Source organism: Phascolarctos cinereus, unplaced genomic scaffold (genome assembly GCF_003287225.1).
Source record: "Phascolarctos cinereus isolate Bilbo 61053 unplaced genomic scaffold, phaCin_HiC Scaffold_1;HRSCAF=81, whole genome shotgun sequence".
Lineage (NCBI taxonomy): Eukaryota > Metazoa > Chordata > Mammalia > Diprotodontia > Phascolarctidae > Phascolarctos > Phascolarctos cinereus.
The window spans coordinates 36,632,884-36,650,591 of NW_027555514.1; positions in this window are offsets into that span (position 1 = coordinate 36,632,884).

The following is a 17,708-nucleotide window of genomic DNA, read 5'->3' on the forward strand; positions in this document are numbered from 1 at the left end:
CCCAAGGCCTCTCTCTTCACAGAACCATCTCTTATCAGACACCATAAGCATAAGAGTACAACCACAAACAAAGCCTTGGAAAGGATGGAGGCCAGAGTGACCAAAGGGCAGCTAAGCCTTTCAAAAGCCTATGCAGCTGGTAAAGAGCCTGCCATCGGCACTCTGGTTTCCCAACCGGAGCCAGTTACGGAATATCTATGCATGTTTCAGTCTCTCCAAGGGATTTCCTTTAAAGTCATCATGATTCTCCTGGAAAAAAGGCTCCTCACCTTCTCCAAGAGGAGAGGTGCCTTTCCAAGTGTTCTGTGTATGCAGCAGCCACCCATTACATATGATTCCACCCCAAATCCTTGAATGGACATTCTATGACACCTTAACTACTAAAAATCCAAGATGGGGAAGGAATTCTATAGTGGAAAGGACACTGGCTTTTTAGTGTCAAAGGATCTGGGTTCAAATACTGCCTTTACTCCTTACCAGCCATGTGACCTTGAAGGAAATCCTTCTTTGGGTCTCGGTTTCCTCATTTATAAAACGAAAGAGTTTGGCTCTAAATCGAGGACTCTGCTCTTGATAAGGTGGGAATAGGGAGTATACATGAGCTTTGGATTGCATGGTCTGAGAGGAGCCCGAGTGTGGTTGATTTTATCTACCTCCCAGCTCACCCCTGCTCACCCAGCATCGAACGGCCTGATTATTATGAAACAGGACATGATCCTGCACCTAACTGCGCTTCCCGTTTTTCTACAGGAATTTATGGTGTTTTTGTCATTTGGAAAAAAAAAAAGTCTTTAGGCAACTAAAGCAAGGAGAAACCCACAGCTTCTGTTTACCCACCGCCCTTCACTTAATAAAATCTGACACCACAGAAAAGACTTGGAATTTATAGGCTCAAGGTGATTCTTAATTTTCACATGGCAGATGTTTAGGAAGCTTATTAATCTGGATTGATGGCCAGGCTTCATTTTGATTGGGATTCAAGCAAATTGAGGCAGATCAATGACAGAGTTGTCTGAGCAGTTTAGGGAGCAATGTTCAGGGTTTGAAGTGAGAGGTGCTGGGTTCAAATCCTACCTTTTATTACCTGCATGACCTCATTCTGATTTCTTCCCCCAAAAATGAAGAAGTTGGACAACTTTGTATATTCAGGCATTGCATACAGTAGGTTCTTAATAATATTATCCAATTCCCTCATTTTACAGAAGAGGACGCTGTTGTGAGATTATATATGTAAAGTGCTTTACAGACCTTAAAGGGTTTTACAAATGCTAGTTATTGTTATTATCATTATTAATAATAGCAGCTAACATTTATAGGGGGCAGCTATGTGGCGTCACAGTGCATAGAGAGCAGGGCTTAGAGTCAGGAAGACTCATCTACCTGAGTTCAAATCTAGCCTCAGACACTTAGCAGCTGTGTGACCCTGGGCAAGTCACTTCACCCTATTTGCCTCAGTTTCCTCATCTATAAAATGAGCTGGAAAAGGAAACGGCAAACCACTCCGTTACCTCTGCCAAGAAAACTCCAAATGGGGTCACAAAGAGTCAGACGTGCTGAAAAAAATGACTGAACAACAAAAACATTTATGTAGCCCTCACTATGTGCCAGGCACTGTGCTAAGTGCTTTCTACTTACTCTCTCATTAGATCCTCACTTATCCTGGGAGGTAGGTGCTATGATTATCCCCATTTTACAGATAGAGAAACTGAGGCAAACAGGGGTTAAGTGACTTGCCCAAGGTCACACTGTCTGAGGTCAGATTTGAACTTAGGTCTTCCAGACTGCAGGTCCTCTCAGTAATTACTTAGCATTACAGATAGAGAGACTCCCTGTATGCTTCAGAAATAGAATTTTCACATGACAAGAGGAGGGGGAGGGAAGGGAATAAGCATTTACTAAGTGCCTACTATGTGCCAGGCATTATGCTAAGGCTTTACAAATACTGTCTCATTTGAAGCTTACAGACTGTGGCCTACTCGTCCTCTTCTTGAATATGAGCATGGAGTGTAACATGTCCATGGATTTATAGCTGGAAGGGATGAAAGAAGATGAAGTTTCCTTCTAAGTTTCTAAGGAAGTCTTCTAAGGAAGTTTCCTTCTAAGTTCCCTCCCTGCTCTCACAAGTCACTTTGAGGATTAGGGGCAGGGGCTGCTCTAGGACCTCTTTCAGCCCCCTCCCTCAAATCATCCATCTGTTTGGAGGCTCCTCCTTAGGTAGGCTTCTTGTATATCAAGCATAAGGAAAAAATGAACCTTAGAATCTAGTTATCAAGAATGAATTGTTAAAATGAATCTAATGAGTCCTTTGTGAATCTTGAAATGATCTTGTATATAAAGAGTAATAGCTATACATACAATATTTTACCTATAACTATAATATATAAGTAATAGTATATATATACATATATGTATATATATACACATATATGTGTGTGTGTATATATATACATATATATATATATATATATATATGTATGTATGTATGTATGCATGTATTGTTGTTCAGTCTTTTTCAGTTGTGTCCAACTCTATGTGACCCATTTGGGATTTTCTTGGCAAAGATACTAGAATAGTTTGCCATTTCTTTCTCCAGCTCATTTTGAGGAAACTGAGCCAAGCAGAGTGAATTGTCTTGCCTAGGGTCACATAGCCAGTAAGTGTCTGAGGCCAGATTTGAATTCAGGAAGATAAGTCTTTCTGATTCTAGGCTCAACACTCTATCCACTGTCCCACCCAGCAGCCTGAGAGATAGTTAGATAGATAGATAGACAGAGATATAAAACAGCATTTGCCAAGCACTTTAGATATTACCTAATTTCATCCTCACAACAACTCTATTGTTGTTCTATTATTATCATTTTACAGTTGAGAGAGCTCACTGACTTGCCCTGGTTGAGTGTCTGAGGTAGGATTTGAACTCAGTTCTCCTTGACTCGCAGCATGACATTCCATACACTATGCCACCATGTTAATATTCTGGTCTCTCTGAGAAGAAATCATCTAGCCTGAACCTTTCTCAGCTCCCCAGATCTGAAAGGCCTTTGCTGAGCCACGGGAAATTTTCAGTCAAGCTACACCGAGCTCCATCTTCACTCCCAGGGCATCCCAGGGAGAGGCAGCCAACCAATTGATTCATGTCCTTTGTGGTTCCTCATGTCAATGCATTCTTCAAAGCCAGGAATTGGACTTCTAAATTTCCGTTTTCTAGAGAAGGACTCAAAATACACCCCTATTCTGCTTTTAAAGAATGGGGAGATTTCCAGTATGATGCAATCCTGTCCAATACCAAAGGAAAGGCAGTGAAGAGATAGTGAGAGCCTAAGAGGGCTGATTTGGAGTTTGACTGTCAATATTTGTTGCTGCCTAGGAAGGACTTGAACCTTTCCCCAAACACAAATTTATACCTCACTGAGTTTTTCATGCTTATACATTTTTTTTTGTCTCAAAGGGCTTTATTTTTATGAGAAAGAACTATCTGAGAAATTTTTATTTTTCTTTTTTAAGAATTCTGAGAAAAACTCGAAGTAGCTTTGTCATTGTAAGAGTTATTCATCTAGTAGCCATTGCATCTGACAGATAGAGGTAAGCGACATTAGATTCTAGTTATCAAAGCCCATTGTGCCGTTCGAGTCCCCAGCTCGCCACCTCTTAGCTCTTAGCCCCCAGCTCAGCTACTTTTACCTTCCACACCCTCAGCTTCCTTCCAACAATCACCTTTTCTACCTAATGTCATGCAGCCCAGGTACCTGCTAACTCTACTGCCTCTTCAACACCTAGTTAAACTCACAAATCCCCAGCTCAGCAAATGCACAGAACCCAGGTCAGCTACCTGCAAGCACTCAATTGAGGCAGCTTATATAACCACTCAAGTACCTTACAACATCCATTGCCACTAAGTTACAGCTCAGCTACTTTTCACTTGTGCCCAGCTCAGCTAACCTAGAGTTCCCACTTTGGCTACCTTACATAACTCAGGTCAGCTCATTTACAGCAGACAGCTCAGCTAATTTAGATCACTCAATTTGACTAACAGCACCCAGCTCAGTTTTAGTTAGCTTCCAACATATGGTTCAGTTAATTTATATCCTCCCTTTTCATCTACCTAATGTAACCCAGATCAGTGAATTTATGCCACTCAACTTCAATGCCTTATACAATACTGGTAAAAGCAAGGATTCTTCCCAACAGAGCCCTCCATGCTGCCTTACAATTTCCAAAGAACGTAAGGCTTTCTTCCTACCATGTTGTTATTTCAGTCATGTCCAATTCTCCGTGACACCATTTGGGGTTTTCTTGGCAGAGATACCGGAGTGGTTTGCTATTTCCTCCTCCAGCTCATTTTACAGATGAGGAAACTGAGGCAAACAAGCTCACACAGCTAGTGTCTGAGGCCAGATTTGAACTCAGGAAGATGAATCTTCCCGACTCTAGGCCTGGCATTCTATCCACTGCACTATCTAGCTGCCTCATCCTACCACACTTAACCCAGTCTTTCTGGGACCTTCTTCTATCCTCCTCTTAGCTGGGCAGTCAGAGAGGGGAATAAATTCTTGTCCATAACTTGGGTCATGAATCTTGCAAGAAATCATCGAGCCTTAGGCAGGAAACACTCCATGGGGCCTATCAAGTAGGGATAGGAGAGAGCACCCTTTGGCTGAGGATTCTGTGGGGTTGATGAGTCAGCTGTAGGGAGCATTCGCTTGCTCATCACTCTCTGCCCTTCCCCACCCCCCATCCCTGCACTGGCTGTCCCCATCACCTCCCTGTGCTCCTGTAGTTGTGCTGCTTTCGGTTGAAATGGTTGAGTTTATTTCCCCATTCACTCAATTCAAAGGTTGAGAAAACCCCCAAGAGATGTTGCAATATTCTGTCTGCCTTCTATAACTTCAGTAATTTCAGTTTCTTTCTGATGAAGCTTCTGCTTCCACCCCCCCCATCTCCCGTTGCCCAAGGGATCTCTGTTGCCACATTCATTTCCTCTTGGGCTCCATCTTTCTCCCTGCCTCCATCCAGCTCCTTGGAAGTTGAACTTGGGAAGGCACATTTGCTCTTTCAGGTCCCCAGTGCGTTCTGGTGGCCTATATGTCATAACAAAAATGCCTCCTTGTCTTTGTATGTAGCAAGTTCAAGTTACAAAGCCCTTTCATCTATGTTATTTTGTTTCTGAATATCAGAATTTCAGACTTGGAAGGATCTCAGATCCCATCTAGTCCAACCCATTCCTGAAGAAGACCTCCTCTGCTATGCACTTGAGAAGGTGTTTAAAGACCTCAAGAGAAGAGGATCCACTAACTTCCGATACAACCCATCCCACGTGGGGATTGCCCTGATCATTAGGAAGGTTTTTTTCCTTACTTCTTCCCTTCTCTTAGTTCTTCCTCCATGTGGAATGTTTCCTGACTAAGACTGGATGGTTTCTTTATGAAAAACAAATATGCAAGATTTATGACCCAAATTATGAATAAGAATTTGTTCCCGTCTCTGACTACTCAGCTAAGAAGAGGACAGTAGAGGGTCTCAGAAAGATTGAGTTAAGCATGGTAGGAAGAAAGCTCTATGGTCTTTGGGACCAGTCTAATTTCTCTTCCCCAAGGTGGCCCTGCAAATACCAGAAGACAGTCAACATGCCCGTGCCTCAACCTGTCCTCCTGATGAAACATGCCTAGAGCCTTCAACTAATTCTCATGTGGTATAAAATAGAAGTCCTCCATCATCTTGTTTACTGTCTTCTGGACATTCTCTAATTTATTAATGCCATTATTAAAATGTGGGGACCCAAACTGGACCAGTACATGATCTGACCAGGGCAGAGTACAGAAAGGCTATTTCCTCCCTAGTCTCAGATACTAGGCCTCTCTTATTATAATATAGTTTAAGATTGCATTAATTTTCTTAAATGATCTATCATACTTTTGACTCATATTAAGCTTAGAGTCTGCTAAAAAATCTCCAAATTTCTTTCACCTGAACCACTGTCCAGACACATAACCTCCATCTTGTACTTGGGAAGGTTATTTTTTGAACCCATGTGAAGACTTTACATTATTCTTATTACATTTAGTCTCATTCCATTTGACAAAATGTTCTGGCCTGCCAACAATTCTTAAAATCTAATTTGTTGTCTAGTGTGTTAGCTCTCCCTTCCAGCTTTGTGTCATCTATAATCATAGAAAGATGTGAATATTCTAAGAATTTATGCAAGTTAGGATAGCAGATGTTCATCCATGAAAGCATTCAATATTCTTGAAGCTTTCAATGTGTTCCAATGAAAAGTTATATAACATTTAATAATCTCATATGGTTGGTGGAGTTTATTAACATACTTAAATCATCCAGAAAACATTTCACCAGCAGAACTGTGTGTGAGCTGGAATTCTGAATGTCCTATGGGTTATAAAGGTGATTTGCCTGCAGAATTTATATATCTAAATAGACAGTCTGCAGAAAACTGCAGCTCTTCATAGGACCTTCTTTATTTAAAAGGCAACAACTGTTAATAGAAATGAAAGAAAAATTCTCAGTCTTAACTCCATGCCCATTCTATGAAGGTGGAGAAGGCTTCATAAAAATTGGATTTTCTGAACTGAGAATGGGCAAAAAAAATATTTTCCTAGACTAAATTTCTGGAGGTGCCATGAGTAGGAATGATGATTCCAGACTAGAAAAATATATGGATCTAATTAGAGCCATAACTAGGATGGAGAAACCCAGGCTTTTCCCAAGGCACTCCCTACTAGTGACCTCGTGGTCAACATTCCCAGAGTTAATACGTTCCTCCTCTCCCCCACCATGGGGCCATATAACCCATGACCAAGGAATTTTCCCAAAGCTTTCCCTCTATCACCTTACCTTGATATCTCCACTAGTCTAGGGAACTTTTTGTGGCCCTTCTTCTGGGTTCCAGATTAGTTCATTACAGGCCTGGAGATGATGCTTAGCACTAATCATCAGAACTATTTGGTGTTGGTTAAATAACTGAAAAGTTGATAAATGAAACCTGATAAAGTAGGCAAGAATCAGAAGCCCTCACCTAGTATTTCATAAATACAGAAACATAAAGAGTCCCTTTGCAGCAAGAACTACAAGGAAAACTGGAAAGTAGTTTTGTGAAAATTAGGTATAGATCATCATTTTATACCCAACACTTAGTACAGTCTCTAGCACATAGTAGGAGCTTAATAAATGTTTACTGATTGATTTATTGATACCATATAATACATTAAGCTCCAAATGGATATGTGACCTAAATATAAAAGGTGATATAAAAAAATAGAGGAGATTAGAAGAAGGAATTTTTCACAATTAGGGTTATAGGGAAGGTTCTTAAACAAAGGACAGATGGAACCATTGAAGATAATATAGATAATTTTGATTACATATACTTAAAGTGCTTTTGCACAAACACAATCAATTTAGCTAGACTAAGAAGAAAAGGTATTGATGGGGAAAAAATCTTTGTAGTAAATATATCTGAAAAAGGTTGTCTAGCTAAGATATATGGGGAAATGATACAAATTCATATGAACCAAAGTCATTCCTAAATAGAGAATTGTTCAGTGAACATGAATAAGCAGTTTTAAAATGTAAAATATCAAAATTATATGAAACAGTGTTTCAAATAATTAGCAATAATATAAATGTGAATTAAAATAACTTGGGATTCACTTCATTCTAACCAGATTGGCAAAGATGACAAGAGGGGATGATGAATGTTGGAGGGTCTGTGCAAAGAGAGGCAAGCTCTACTAATGGCAGAGCTAGAAATTGAATTAATTGACCAATCAATAAACATTTATTAAGCACCTACTATGTGCCAAGGATTGTGCTAAGCACTGGGGAGGTAAAAGATAGACCCTGCCCTCAAGGAGCTTACAATCTTACAGAGGAGGCAACAATTTAGCTCTACTATTCTGGAAAACTATTTGGAATAATAATAGAAAAGCTATTGAGCTGTACATATCCACTGATAGCAATATCACTACTGGGCATAAGCCCCAAGGAGTTCAGAAGAAAAGGGAATGGTGCCTTATATGCCAAAATATGAATAGTAACATTTTTTTTGTGGTAGAAAAGCACTAGAAATAATTCAAGTACCTATCAACTGGGAAAAGGCAATAATTGTATATGTTCATTTCTTGGAGAAATCTAAAACATTGCAGACAGAAATTATATGTGTCTGTTACTAATGTTGAGATGTCATTTGAAATGAATCCTAAGGGTTTGCTTTCATTGAATTTTGATGACGGTGGTTTTTTGAGATGTCTCCTTTGGAATCATACCATTAAGAAAGTCCATAATCAACTCTTTAGGGGAAAATGTACTTACACTGGTCAGACCATGCATAGGAGACTGTGTTCAGTTTTAGGAGCCACAGTGAAAGAAGAACACTGATAAGCCAGAGAGGGTCTAGAGGTAAGCAGCCAAGATGGTGAAAGGCCTCAAGATTATGCCTTATGAGGGCCAGTTGAAGGATCTGGCAATGTCTAGCCTAGAGAAGAGAAGACATAAGGGAGGTGATGTGATAGCTGTCTTGAAAAGCTGTCACCTAGAAGAAGGATTAGATGTGTTCTGTTGGCAGTCAAGTGTAGAACAAATTGCGGTGGGCAGAAGTTACAGAGAAGGAGATTTAGGCTTGATATAAGGAAAATCTCCCCCAAAATCAGAGTAATCCCAAAATGGAATTGGTTGCTTCAGGAGTTGGTGGGTTGCTTTTCCATAAAATCTTCACCCATAGACTGGATGATCTTTGGTTGGGTATGATGTAGAGGCATTCTTGTTCAGGTATGCATCTGAGTAGATGGCCTCAGAGAACCCTTCCAACTCTAAGATTCTATGATTTTATAACGCACATCTCTTTCCTTCTTTGAAAAGTAGGAATGGCCAAGTGTGTAAGAAGATTATCCATTGACAATCTTAGAAAATTTTCCCTTTGATAGCCTACATCTGTCTCCCAACAATTTCCACCCATTAATCCATTCTGGCCTCTCAATCCAAGCAGAACAAATGTGATTCCTCTTCCATCCCTTTGAAGACAAGGACATGGCTGAGTTTTCTCTTCTCTAGGCTATACAATCCAGGTTCCATCAACTTATCCTTAGAAGGCATGATGTCAAAGCCAGAATCAAAGTTTCTGGTTTATTTAGCCTTAGTATATTTTGCCTTTGGAAAGATTCTTCCAAATCTTCTAAAGCATTCATTGAGCAGATAACATAAATAATTTGCTTTAAAAAGCAATTTCATTGCTGCTGGTACTTTTTCTGCCAAGAGAAATCATAACCTTCTCCATGGCATGGTAGATGATACCCATGAGTTGCTGTGTCTAAAAACTAAATTTAATCACTCATTAAGTCAATAAAGATCTGGTCCAAACTCTTTTAAAAGGGAAGCAGAATGACATAACGGATAGAGAGCTGGGCATAAAGCCATGAAGACTTGGGTTCAAGTCTAGCCTCTGACGTGTATTGGCTATATGACCCTATGCAAATCCCTCAACTTCTCAGTATTCTAGGCAGCTCTCTCAGACTCAAAAGTGCTAACTTGCACTTGGTATAGGAAGCTTGTTCATCTGGGAGTTCTTTATGACAATAAAAGCACAAATTTAGTCCCTAGTACTGGATAGTTCAGTCAATCAAAGTAGTTCAATTTTTTGAACTTCTTGTTTATCACATAATTTATATTGTATGCATCAGTTTTCACTTGTGTTGGGGGGGGGAGGGAGTAATAGAATCATAATGAATACTGATAAGGTGTCAAATCCATTCCCCTGTCTACAAACTAGACTGCAATGATAACATTCTAGGAAGACTGGTATCTAACCTTGTTTTTCATGTATGTAACCATAGGGAATCCATAAATTATTGACTCTTAGCTTATCAGAGCTGGGAGGGGTCTTAGAGGTCATCTGGTCCAACCTTTATTTTATCAAGGAGAGAATCTCCTTTGGTGACACACTTTATGAAACACTGCAGTTACTACATTTCCTTTTGCATTTTCATGATGAATATTTAGTCCAAGGGACTCATATTTAGTTTACCACCAAGAGCTCCCCAACCTCTTCTGTTAACCATGTACAAATACAGTCATAGCTCATTTTATATTTATGTCTCTTCTACCTTGAAGATTCTATGATTCATCTAAGTCATTAAAAAATTATTACTAGAACACGGTGAACTCAGATGATCCATGCTTGGTGAAGGAAAGAGAAGCAAAGATAATTTAATACAACAGATAGTCAAAAATAATTTATATTTGGCTTGGGAAGGTAGTTAAGACAGAATCAGGCACACATTTGCATACATGCACAAATTCTGACATGCACACATTCAGCTTCTTTGTTCCTAGATCTGACTTCTTCCCAGCTCAGTCCTACCTGAGGCAGCCAAGCATGGGAATGAAGGTGGCTAAGTGTACTCCAAAAACATATCTCTCAATTGTCCATGAATAGATACACTATATAGTATTAACCTCAAGACTGACCTTTGTGAAATTCTACTAAATATATTCATCAAGGTTGCCTTTGACTCACTAACCAGTACAACACTTGCCTGACAGAAGGATAGCCTTAATCACATTAGTCAGTTTGTTGAGTAAGTCACACATAGAGGACTTGAAGGAATGTTGGAATATTGCCATCTTTGTCATTTTATACTCAATACCAACACAACACCTTGGGTGGAGGAGATGATTAATAAATGTTTATTGAATTATTGAATTTATTTTTGAATCAGATAGAAAACAATATGGGGAAATTATTTTCTTTTTAGTGAACACTAATGCATTTAAATTTTAAGATGAATACTTGACATTAATTTTAGAGAGATAAGGAAGAGGGGAAGGAGTGAATTCAGTGGAATGAAAAATAAATTGTGAATTGCCAACCTGATTGAGGGTATCTTGTAAATAGAGAATATCTTTTCTACAATCACCCCAGAAAATGAGACATTTTACTTTACATTGAAGATTAAGAATCAGTGAGTAAGTGCTAACATTATCCTATTCAATGTTGACTAATTATTCAATATTAGCCACAACATGCAAGTCATTATTTTAAATTTGTTGTTAAATTACTCCCCCCCCACCTCCGAAACAAATCTGAGCAAATCCTATTATTATTATGGGTATGTATACACATGAAACACATATAAAATCTATCTATTATCATCATCAATTCAATTATCTATATTAATTGGGCACAAAGGGGGAGAGTTGGGGTATAACTAAAATTAAAATAGTGCCTAATAGCTTTGTGATCCATTTTTGCCCTTGAATATGGATAGAATATGTGCTTCTCACAATGTGGATTTTCACCGAAAAGGTTTACTAGGAAGGTGTTTGGGAGCTGGAAAAATTTCCCCATCTTGTCCCTTGTTCATGTTATGGATGCACCCCCCTCCACGATGGTTAAGAACTGAATCTCTTCTCAGACTAATGCAAAGAACCAGCCCATGAAGAGCTACAATTTCTCCCTGTCTTAGCTGTATTTCCAGTTCATGCTTCGGTTGAGGCAAAATAATGAAATATTTGGGTTTAAGAGGTCTTCCCACCTATTGGGCTAAAAGTTGCATGCTTGTAACGGAAAACAGGTAGTACCAAAGCTCATAAATAACTTATCAAGCATTTGAGATGATAAATTCAAGCTGAAAATAAAGTCTGCACACCTTACAAAATTTAAAAACTAAACGGATATACAAACATGACCCCAGGTGACTTTGATCTACTGGATATTGACCTCAAGAAGACAAAAAACAAGGAGACATACTCACTTCCAGTGCTTTCTGTTGTTATGGATGATATCTTGTGCAAAGTCCAAATAGAAGAGGGATCCAGTAACAAGGGCAGGAAAAGACCTTAGAATGTTCCTGTTTGTGAATGATACTGTACTGATTGTGGTAAGCTCTAGAAGGCTACAGAGGCTTCTTAGGGATCTCTGTGGTCGTTCAAGAGGATATCCTAGCAATCCATACTGGAAAAACAAAGTGGATAGAGAATGCATGCTGCCCAAATTCTAACATACACTTAGAAAGGCAGCCTATTGAGTTATTTCACTACATATGAATAGACACAATTACATATACCCCATCTGTCTAAGAGCTATCTATCTTCAACAGATGGTCTATATACATATAGATACACATGCATGCATACATACATATATGTTTATACACCATCTAAGATATATACACACATAGTATATACACATGTGTATGTATATAGACATATCCATATATGTATGCATTGTATATATGTGTGTATTGTGTGCATACACACACACACACACACACACACACACACACAGATGTTGCTTAATGGGTAACAGGCTTGATCCTGAATTGCATATGATGAATTGGGCTAGAATGCCTCTAAAAGCTTAAATGATTTTACTGATGCCAATCTACTCATTGCTGGGTTCAAATCCAGCCTTAGATATTTGCTAGCAGTGTGACCCTGGGCAGATCACTTAATCTCTATCTGCTTCAGTTTCCTGAATTGTAAAGTGGGGTTAATCATAGCACCCATCTAATAGGGTTCTTGTGAGGATCAAATGAGATAGTATTTGTAATGGGGCAGCTAGATGGTGCAGTGGATAGAGCACCGGCCCTGAAGTCAGGAGGACCTGAGTTCTAATCTAGCCTCAGACCAAACACTTGACACGTACTAGCTCTGTGATCCTGGGCAAGTCACTTAACCCCAAATGCCTCTAAAGTAAAAAAAAAGAAAAAAGAAAAGAGATAGTATTTCTAAAGCACCTAGCACAGTGCCTGGCACACAGTAATCACTTAAATGCTTGTCATTCCCTAGCTTTCTGACACCAATATTTTCTTGATGATGTTTACTTCATTAAAGTCCAACTATGATATCTCATCACAGTGTGAAAATATCCCTGGGTTCTTGAAGGCTATGCCAATGGAATGCCAGCTTTGGCAAATCTTACCAAGCCAGGAAGGCTTTGAACAAGGATCTGAGGAGAAACTCCATATGCTGGAGCAGATGAGTCAAGTTTTAGAGGTTACAGGTAGGCTGCTGGATGACAATTACTTTGGGCAAAGTAACTCTCAAAGACCATTTAATAAATTATAGAAGGGCCCCAATCTGCGTAGGAGTAAGGAGAACACATGCTAATGAAATCATTGATCCTTGAAGAATTGAATTATTCTTCCAGTGAGCTATCTCTATGTAGCAGTGAATTATGGAATAATAAGACCTCAGAATCATAATTACAGATGATTCCAACCGAAACCCAATGGAAAGACATGTGGTGAGATAATATCCAGCACAGCATTTTGTCAAAGATCACTTATGAGGGCAAAGTGGCATAAAGACATCATCAGAGATAAATATGACTGAAAAAGGAAGTAAGCCAGTCATACAGTGAGCATTGATGGTCCACTTCCTACATGATGGCACAAAATCTCGATCCAAGAGTACAAAGCCCTCCAGTGTGTTGGGCAGATCCTCTCTAGAGGGTTATATATAGAAAGACATGGACAAGAATTGTACAGGGTGAGAATCTGTAAAGGGGCTGTGATCTCTACTAGTGGAGGGAATAAGGAGTCTGTTGAGATCATGGATCCACCAAAGAATCGAAGAAAGAGGATTTAAAGATACAATCAGACAGGCCATTACACTACCACAGAGAATACTAACATTTAGAGATGCCAATGGCTTGGATTGACATTCTTCATTTGGATGGATGAAGCTAATGAGTGTGCCACAGGATTAGAGGCCAGGTAGGTTTGAGCAAAGGAGCCCTCATCCACAATCATGGGCAGAAACCAAGAAGAGTGGGAGAAAATGTGTCATACGCTTTGTAAATGTTAAAGCAGAGCATAAATGTCAGATATGATTATTTTCATCGTTGTCTTATTCTCTTTTTTTTAATGGAATACAGGTAGAAATGGACTTGGAAATCACTGTCTTAATATTCTCCTTTTCTACTTAACGTTCTAAAGATTGTTGCACAGGTGGACCTAGTCTTGATTTTTGAAATTGAATAAAGTGTTGATTTGCAAACTCATCTTCTTTAGACTCACAGTGTGAGAACACCAGTAGCAGATAGGATAACGGGATCTACCACATCCTGTTACCACATGGTTTTGATTCCTTCTGCTAGGTCTCTATATTTTGGCTTTTTTTCATTTCACAGAATTTGGAGATAGTGAATATTCAGCATGGCAATATCTATTAAAATGTGTGATAATGCTTCAGTCTTGTTGAACTCTCCAGGATAGTTTGAGTTCTGCATTTTAGTATGAGGATTTGTTAGTTTATGGAGGGTAATGAGCTTCTGGTATATAATTCTGGCCACTAGATTTATACTTTTTGCAACCTTCATTATTATTGCTGTTTCTGGCATTTCTTTGTTGTCAATGTTATTATCCTAACCCTGGCTTCCTGTCTAATAAATATTCTTGTACTTACATGACAAATATTCAGTCCTTAAATAGATCCACGATCCCATCCATGTAGGTATTCCCCCCAATGATGATGATTACAGCCTATCTATACTTGCCCTTCCCGTGAAATTCCTCTTAGTTAGGTCTTCTTAGCATGCCAAAGGCCTGCCTTGTGTTTTCTTGACATTGAGAAAATACCAATGGAGCACGGGCCCATCCACCAGCTAGCCCTTGCTGTGTGAACACCTGATCTTCTCTTTCTCCAATACATTTCTTTGATGCCATCATTTTCCCAACTTCTTTGTAATCTCTTGTTTGCAATGTGCTGCAGCCTGCTCCTGCCTATGGCCCATCTCTCCCTTGCCCTTTGGGTGATCCACAATTTCAGTTCTTCAGAGATGGTAGGATTTCATGACTTATAGCCATACAACAACATTAGGAGAATGAATTAAAAAGGGGCCTTTGATTGAGGGGGAAGCTCAGGGTCACTGAAAGAACACTGCACTTTCCCAAAAGCAATTCAGCCCTCCTTTCTCCTCTTGTTCAATTGTGGGCTCAATTCATTGTTCATTTGCTGCATTTGTCCAAGACACACATGCATACAAATGTACACACTCATACAGATAGATATGTGTGTATATAAATCTAGATATACATATGCAGATACATATGTGTGTATGTATCCACAAATGTATATGTGTATGTACATATGCACACACACATCTACCTATCATCTGTCTATCTGGTGAGCTCTATAGGCTGTCCATTCAACTACATATCATTGACTGGACAAGCAATAATCTTCATCCACTTGTTTTTTTCTATGTGGACGGCTGCACCAAGTTCTTTTGAGTGATTATGGCCTAATTTAGGAGGATCAGGCCCTTAATGCTATTAGCACAGTGTCCCATCCAGAGGACCTAAAGGCCATCCCAACTCAACCAGTACCATGCACTGATTCTCCCCTAAGCCATTAATAAACACATTTGGTTAGCATACTTCTTCCTGTTTTATCACTTGTTTGATATTGACTACATCAGAGGTGCATTGAATAAGGCCATTGGGATCGTCACCATAGCACTGGAAGGTTGTCTCTGCTATTACATCTTTCAAGAAACCTTATATAATTTTGACATATACATTAAAGATGACTTCTTAGAAGAGGGCCATTGAAACCAAAGCAGTCAACAAACTAGAAGCATATTGGGATCTCATATTCTTTATGTCTCTGAGTCAATTATGCGACAGTAAAAACATGGTCCACTATGGAACATTGCTAGCAAAAGCTTGCCTCAACTATCCAAGAAAAAAAGAAAAATACATGATCAATACAATATTCAAATTTAAACTAAAATTGCTTTGGTGTCAACTTCAATTGTGTGTGTGTGTGTGTGTGTGTGTGTGATGCCTACTTTATTTGAAGAATTTATGCCAATAATGTTGACTCCTTTCAGTGGGGCATACTGGGAGAGACCATAGTGAAGAAATTTGGAACAATCATAGAATCTCATCATTGGAAGAAACCTTGATTTTAGCCTTGATTTCAAAAGCCAAAGTCATCTGTGAAATCTTCCCCAAAACATCCCTGACAAGTGGTCATGTGGCCTCTGCTCCAAGGCTACCCATAATAGGAAGTTTATTATGCTCTATAAGGCAGCTCATTCCATTGGGGGCAGCTCTAATTATACTTTTTTTATGTTGAGTTGAAATCTGCTTCCCTACAACCTCCACTGATTGCTCCTAGTTTTTGCCCTTCAGGGCCAAGCAGAAAAGGTCTAATTTCTCCTCTGAATTTAAATATTTGAAGGCATCTTGTTTCTATCCCACCCTGCACAGGGGCTTTTCTAACATTTTCATCTCTCAAACCTCCCATGGCTCCTACTTCCCCACCCTTCCCTTGTATTGTACAGAACAAATTTTATCATGAGCCCCTTCTCCCCTCTTCCTCATCTCATGTCACTCATATGTCTTTCCTCCTTCATCCTTGTCTCACATGATGAGGTGGCCCTATGTCTTAGCAAGGCTAACCCCTCCTACCTGCTCAAGCGATCCCATTCCATCTTGTCTCCTCCAACAGATTGCTTCCTCTGTCATCCTCACTCAATCGTTTATTTTCAGTCTCTCCCTGTCTGGCTAGCTCATTCCCTAATGCCTATAAACATAACCATGTCTCTCTGATCCTCAGAAATAAAAACTTCTCTTGATCCTTCCATCCCTGCTATCATCCTATATCTCTTCTGCCCTTTGTGGCCAAACTCTTCAAAAAGGCCATCTACAATCGGTGCTTCCACTTTGTCTCCTCTCACTCTCTTCTTGAGCCCTCACAATCCCACTTCTGGCCTCACCATTTCACCGAACCTGCTCTCTCCAAAGTTACTAATGATCTCTCAGCTGCCAAATCCGATGGCCTTTTCTCAATCCTCTCTCTCCTTGCCCCCTCTGCAGCCTTTGACACTGTTGACTCTCTCCTCTTTGATACTCTGTAGGTGGTGGAGACATGGCTTTCTCCTGGCTCTCTTCCTACCTCTCTGCCCACTCCTTCTCTGTCTCCTCTGCTGGATCCTCTTCAAGATCACACCTTCTAACTATAGCTGTCTCTCAGGGTTCTGTCCTGGGCCCCCTTCTCTTTTCCTTTTATACCATTTCATTTGGTGAGTTGAATTACCATCTTTATGCTGATAATTCTCAAATCTACCTATCCTGCCCCAAATCTTTCTGCTGACCTCCAATCTTGCATCTCTAGCTGCCTTTCAGACATTTCAAACTGGATGTCCGGTTGACATCATAAATTCAACATGTCCAAACGGAACTCATTATCTTTTCCCCAAATCCTCCCCTTCCCCACCTTCCCTATGACTGTGGAGAGCATTCTCATCCTCATAGTCCCCCAGGCTCACAACCTAGGAGTCATCCTGGCTTCCTCACTATTTCTCACCTCCCCTATCCAAGCCATTGCCAAGTCCTGTTGATTTCCCCTTTTCAACATGTCTTGAATATGTCCCCTACTCTCCTCTGACACTACCACCTCTGTGGCGCAGGCCCTCATCCCCTTACACCAGGACTATTGCAATAGCTGCTGGAGGGTCCACCTTCTTCAAGTTTCTCCACACTCTAATCCATCCTCTAGTCAGCCACCAAAGTGATCTTCCTCAAGTGCCTGTCTGACCATGTCACCCACCTACTCAGTAAATTTCTGTGGCTCCCTATTACCGCCAAGATCAAATAAAAAAATCATCTGTTTGCATTCAAAGCCCTTTATAGCCGCCCCTCCTACCTTTCCAGTCTTCTTACACCTTACTCCCTGACATATACTCT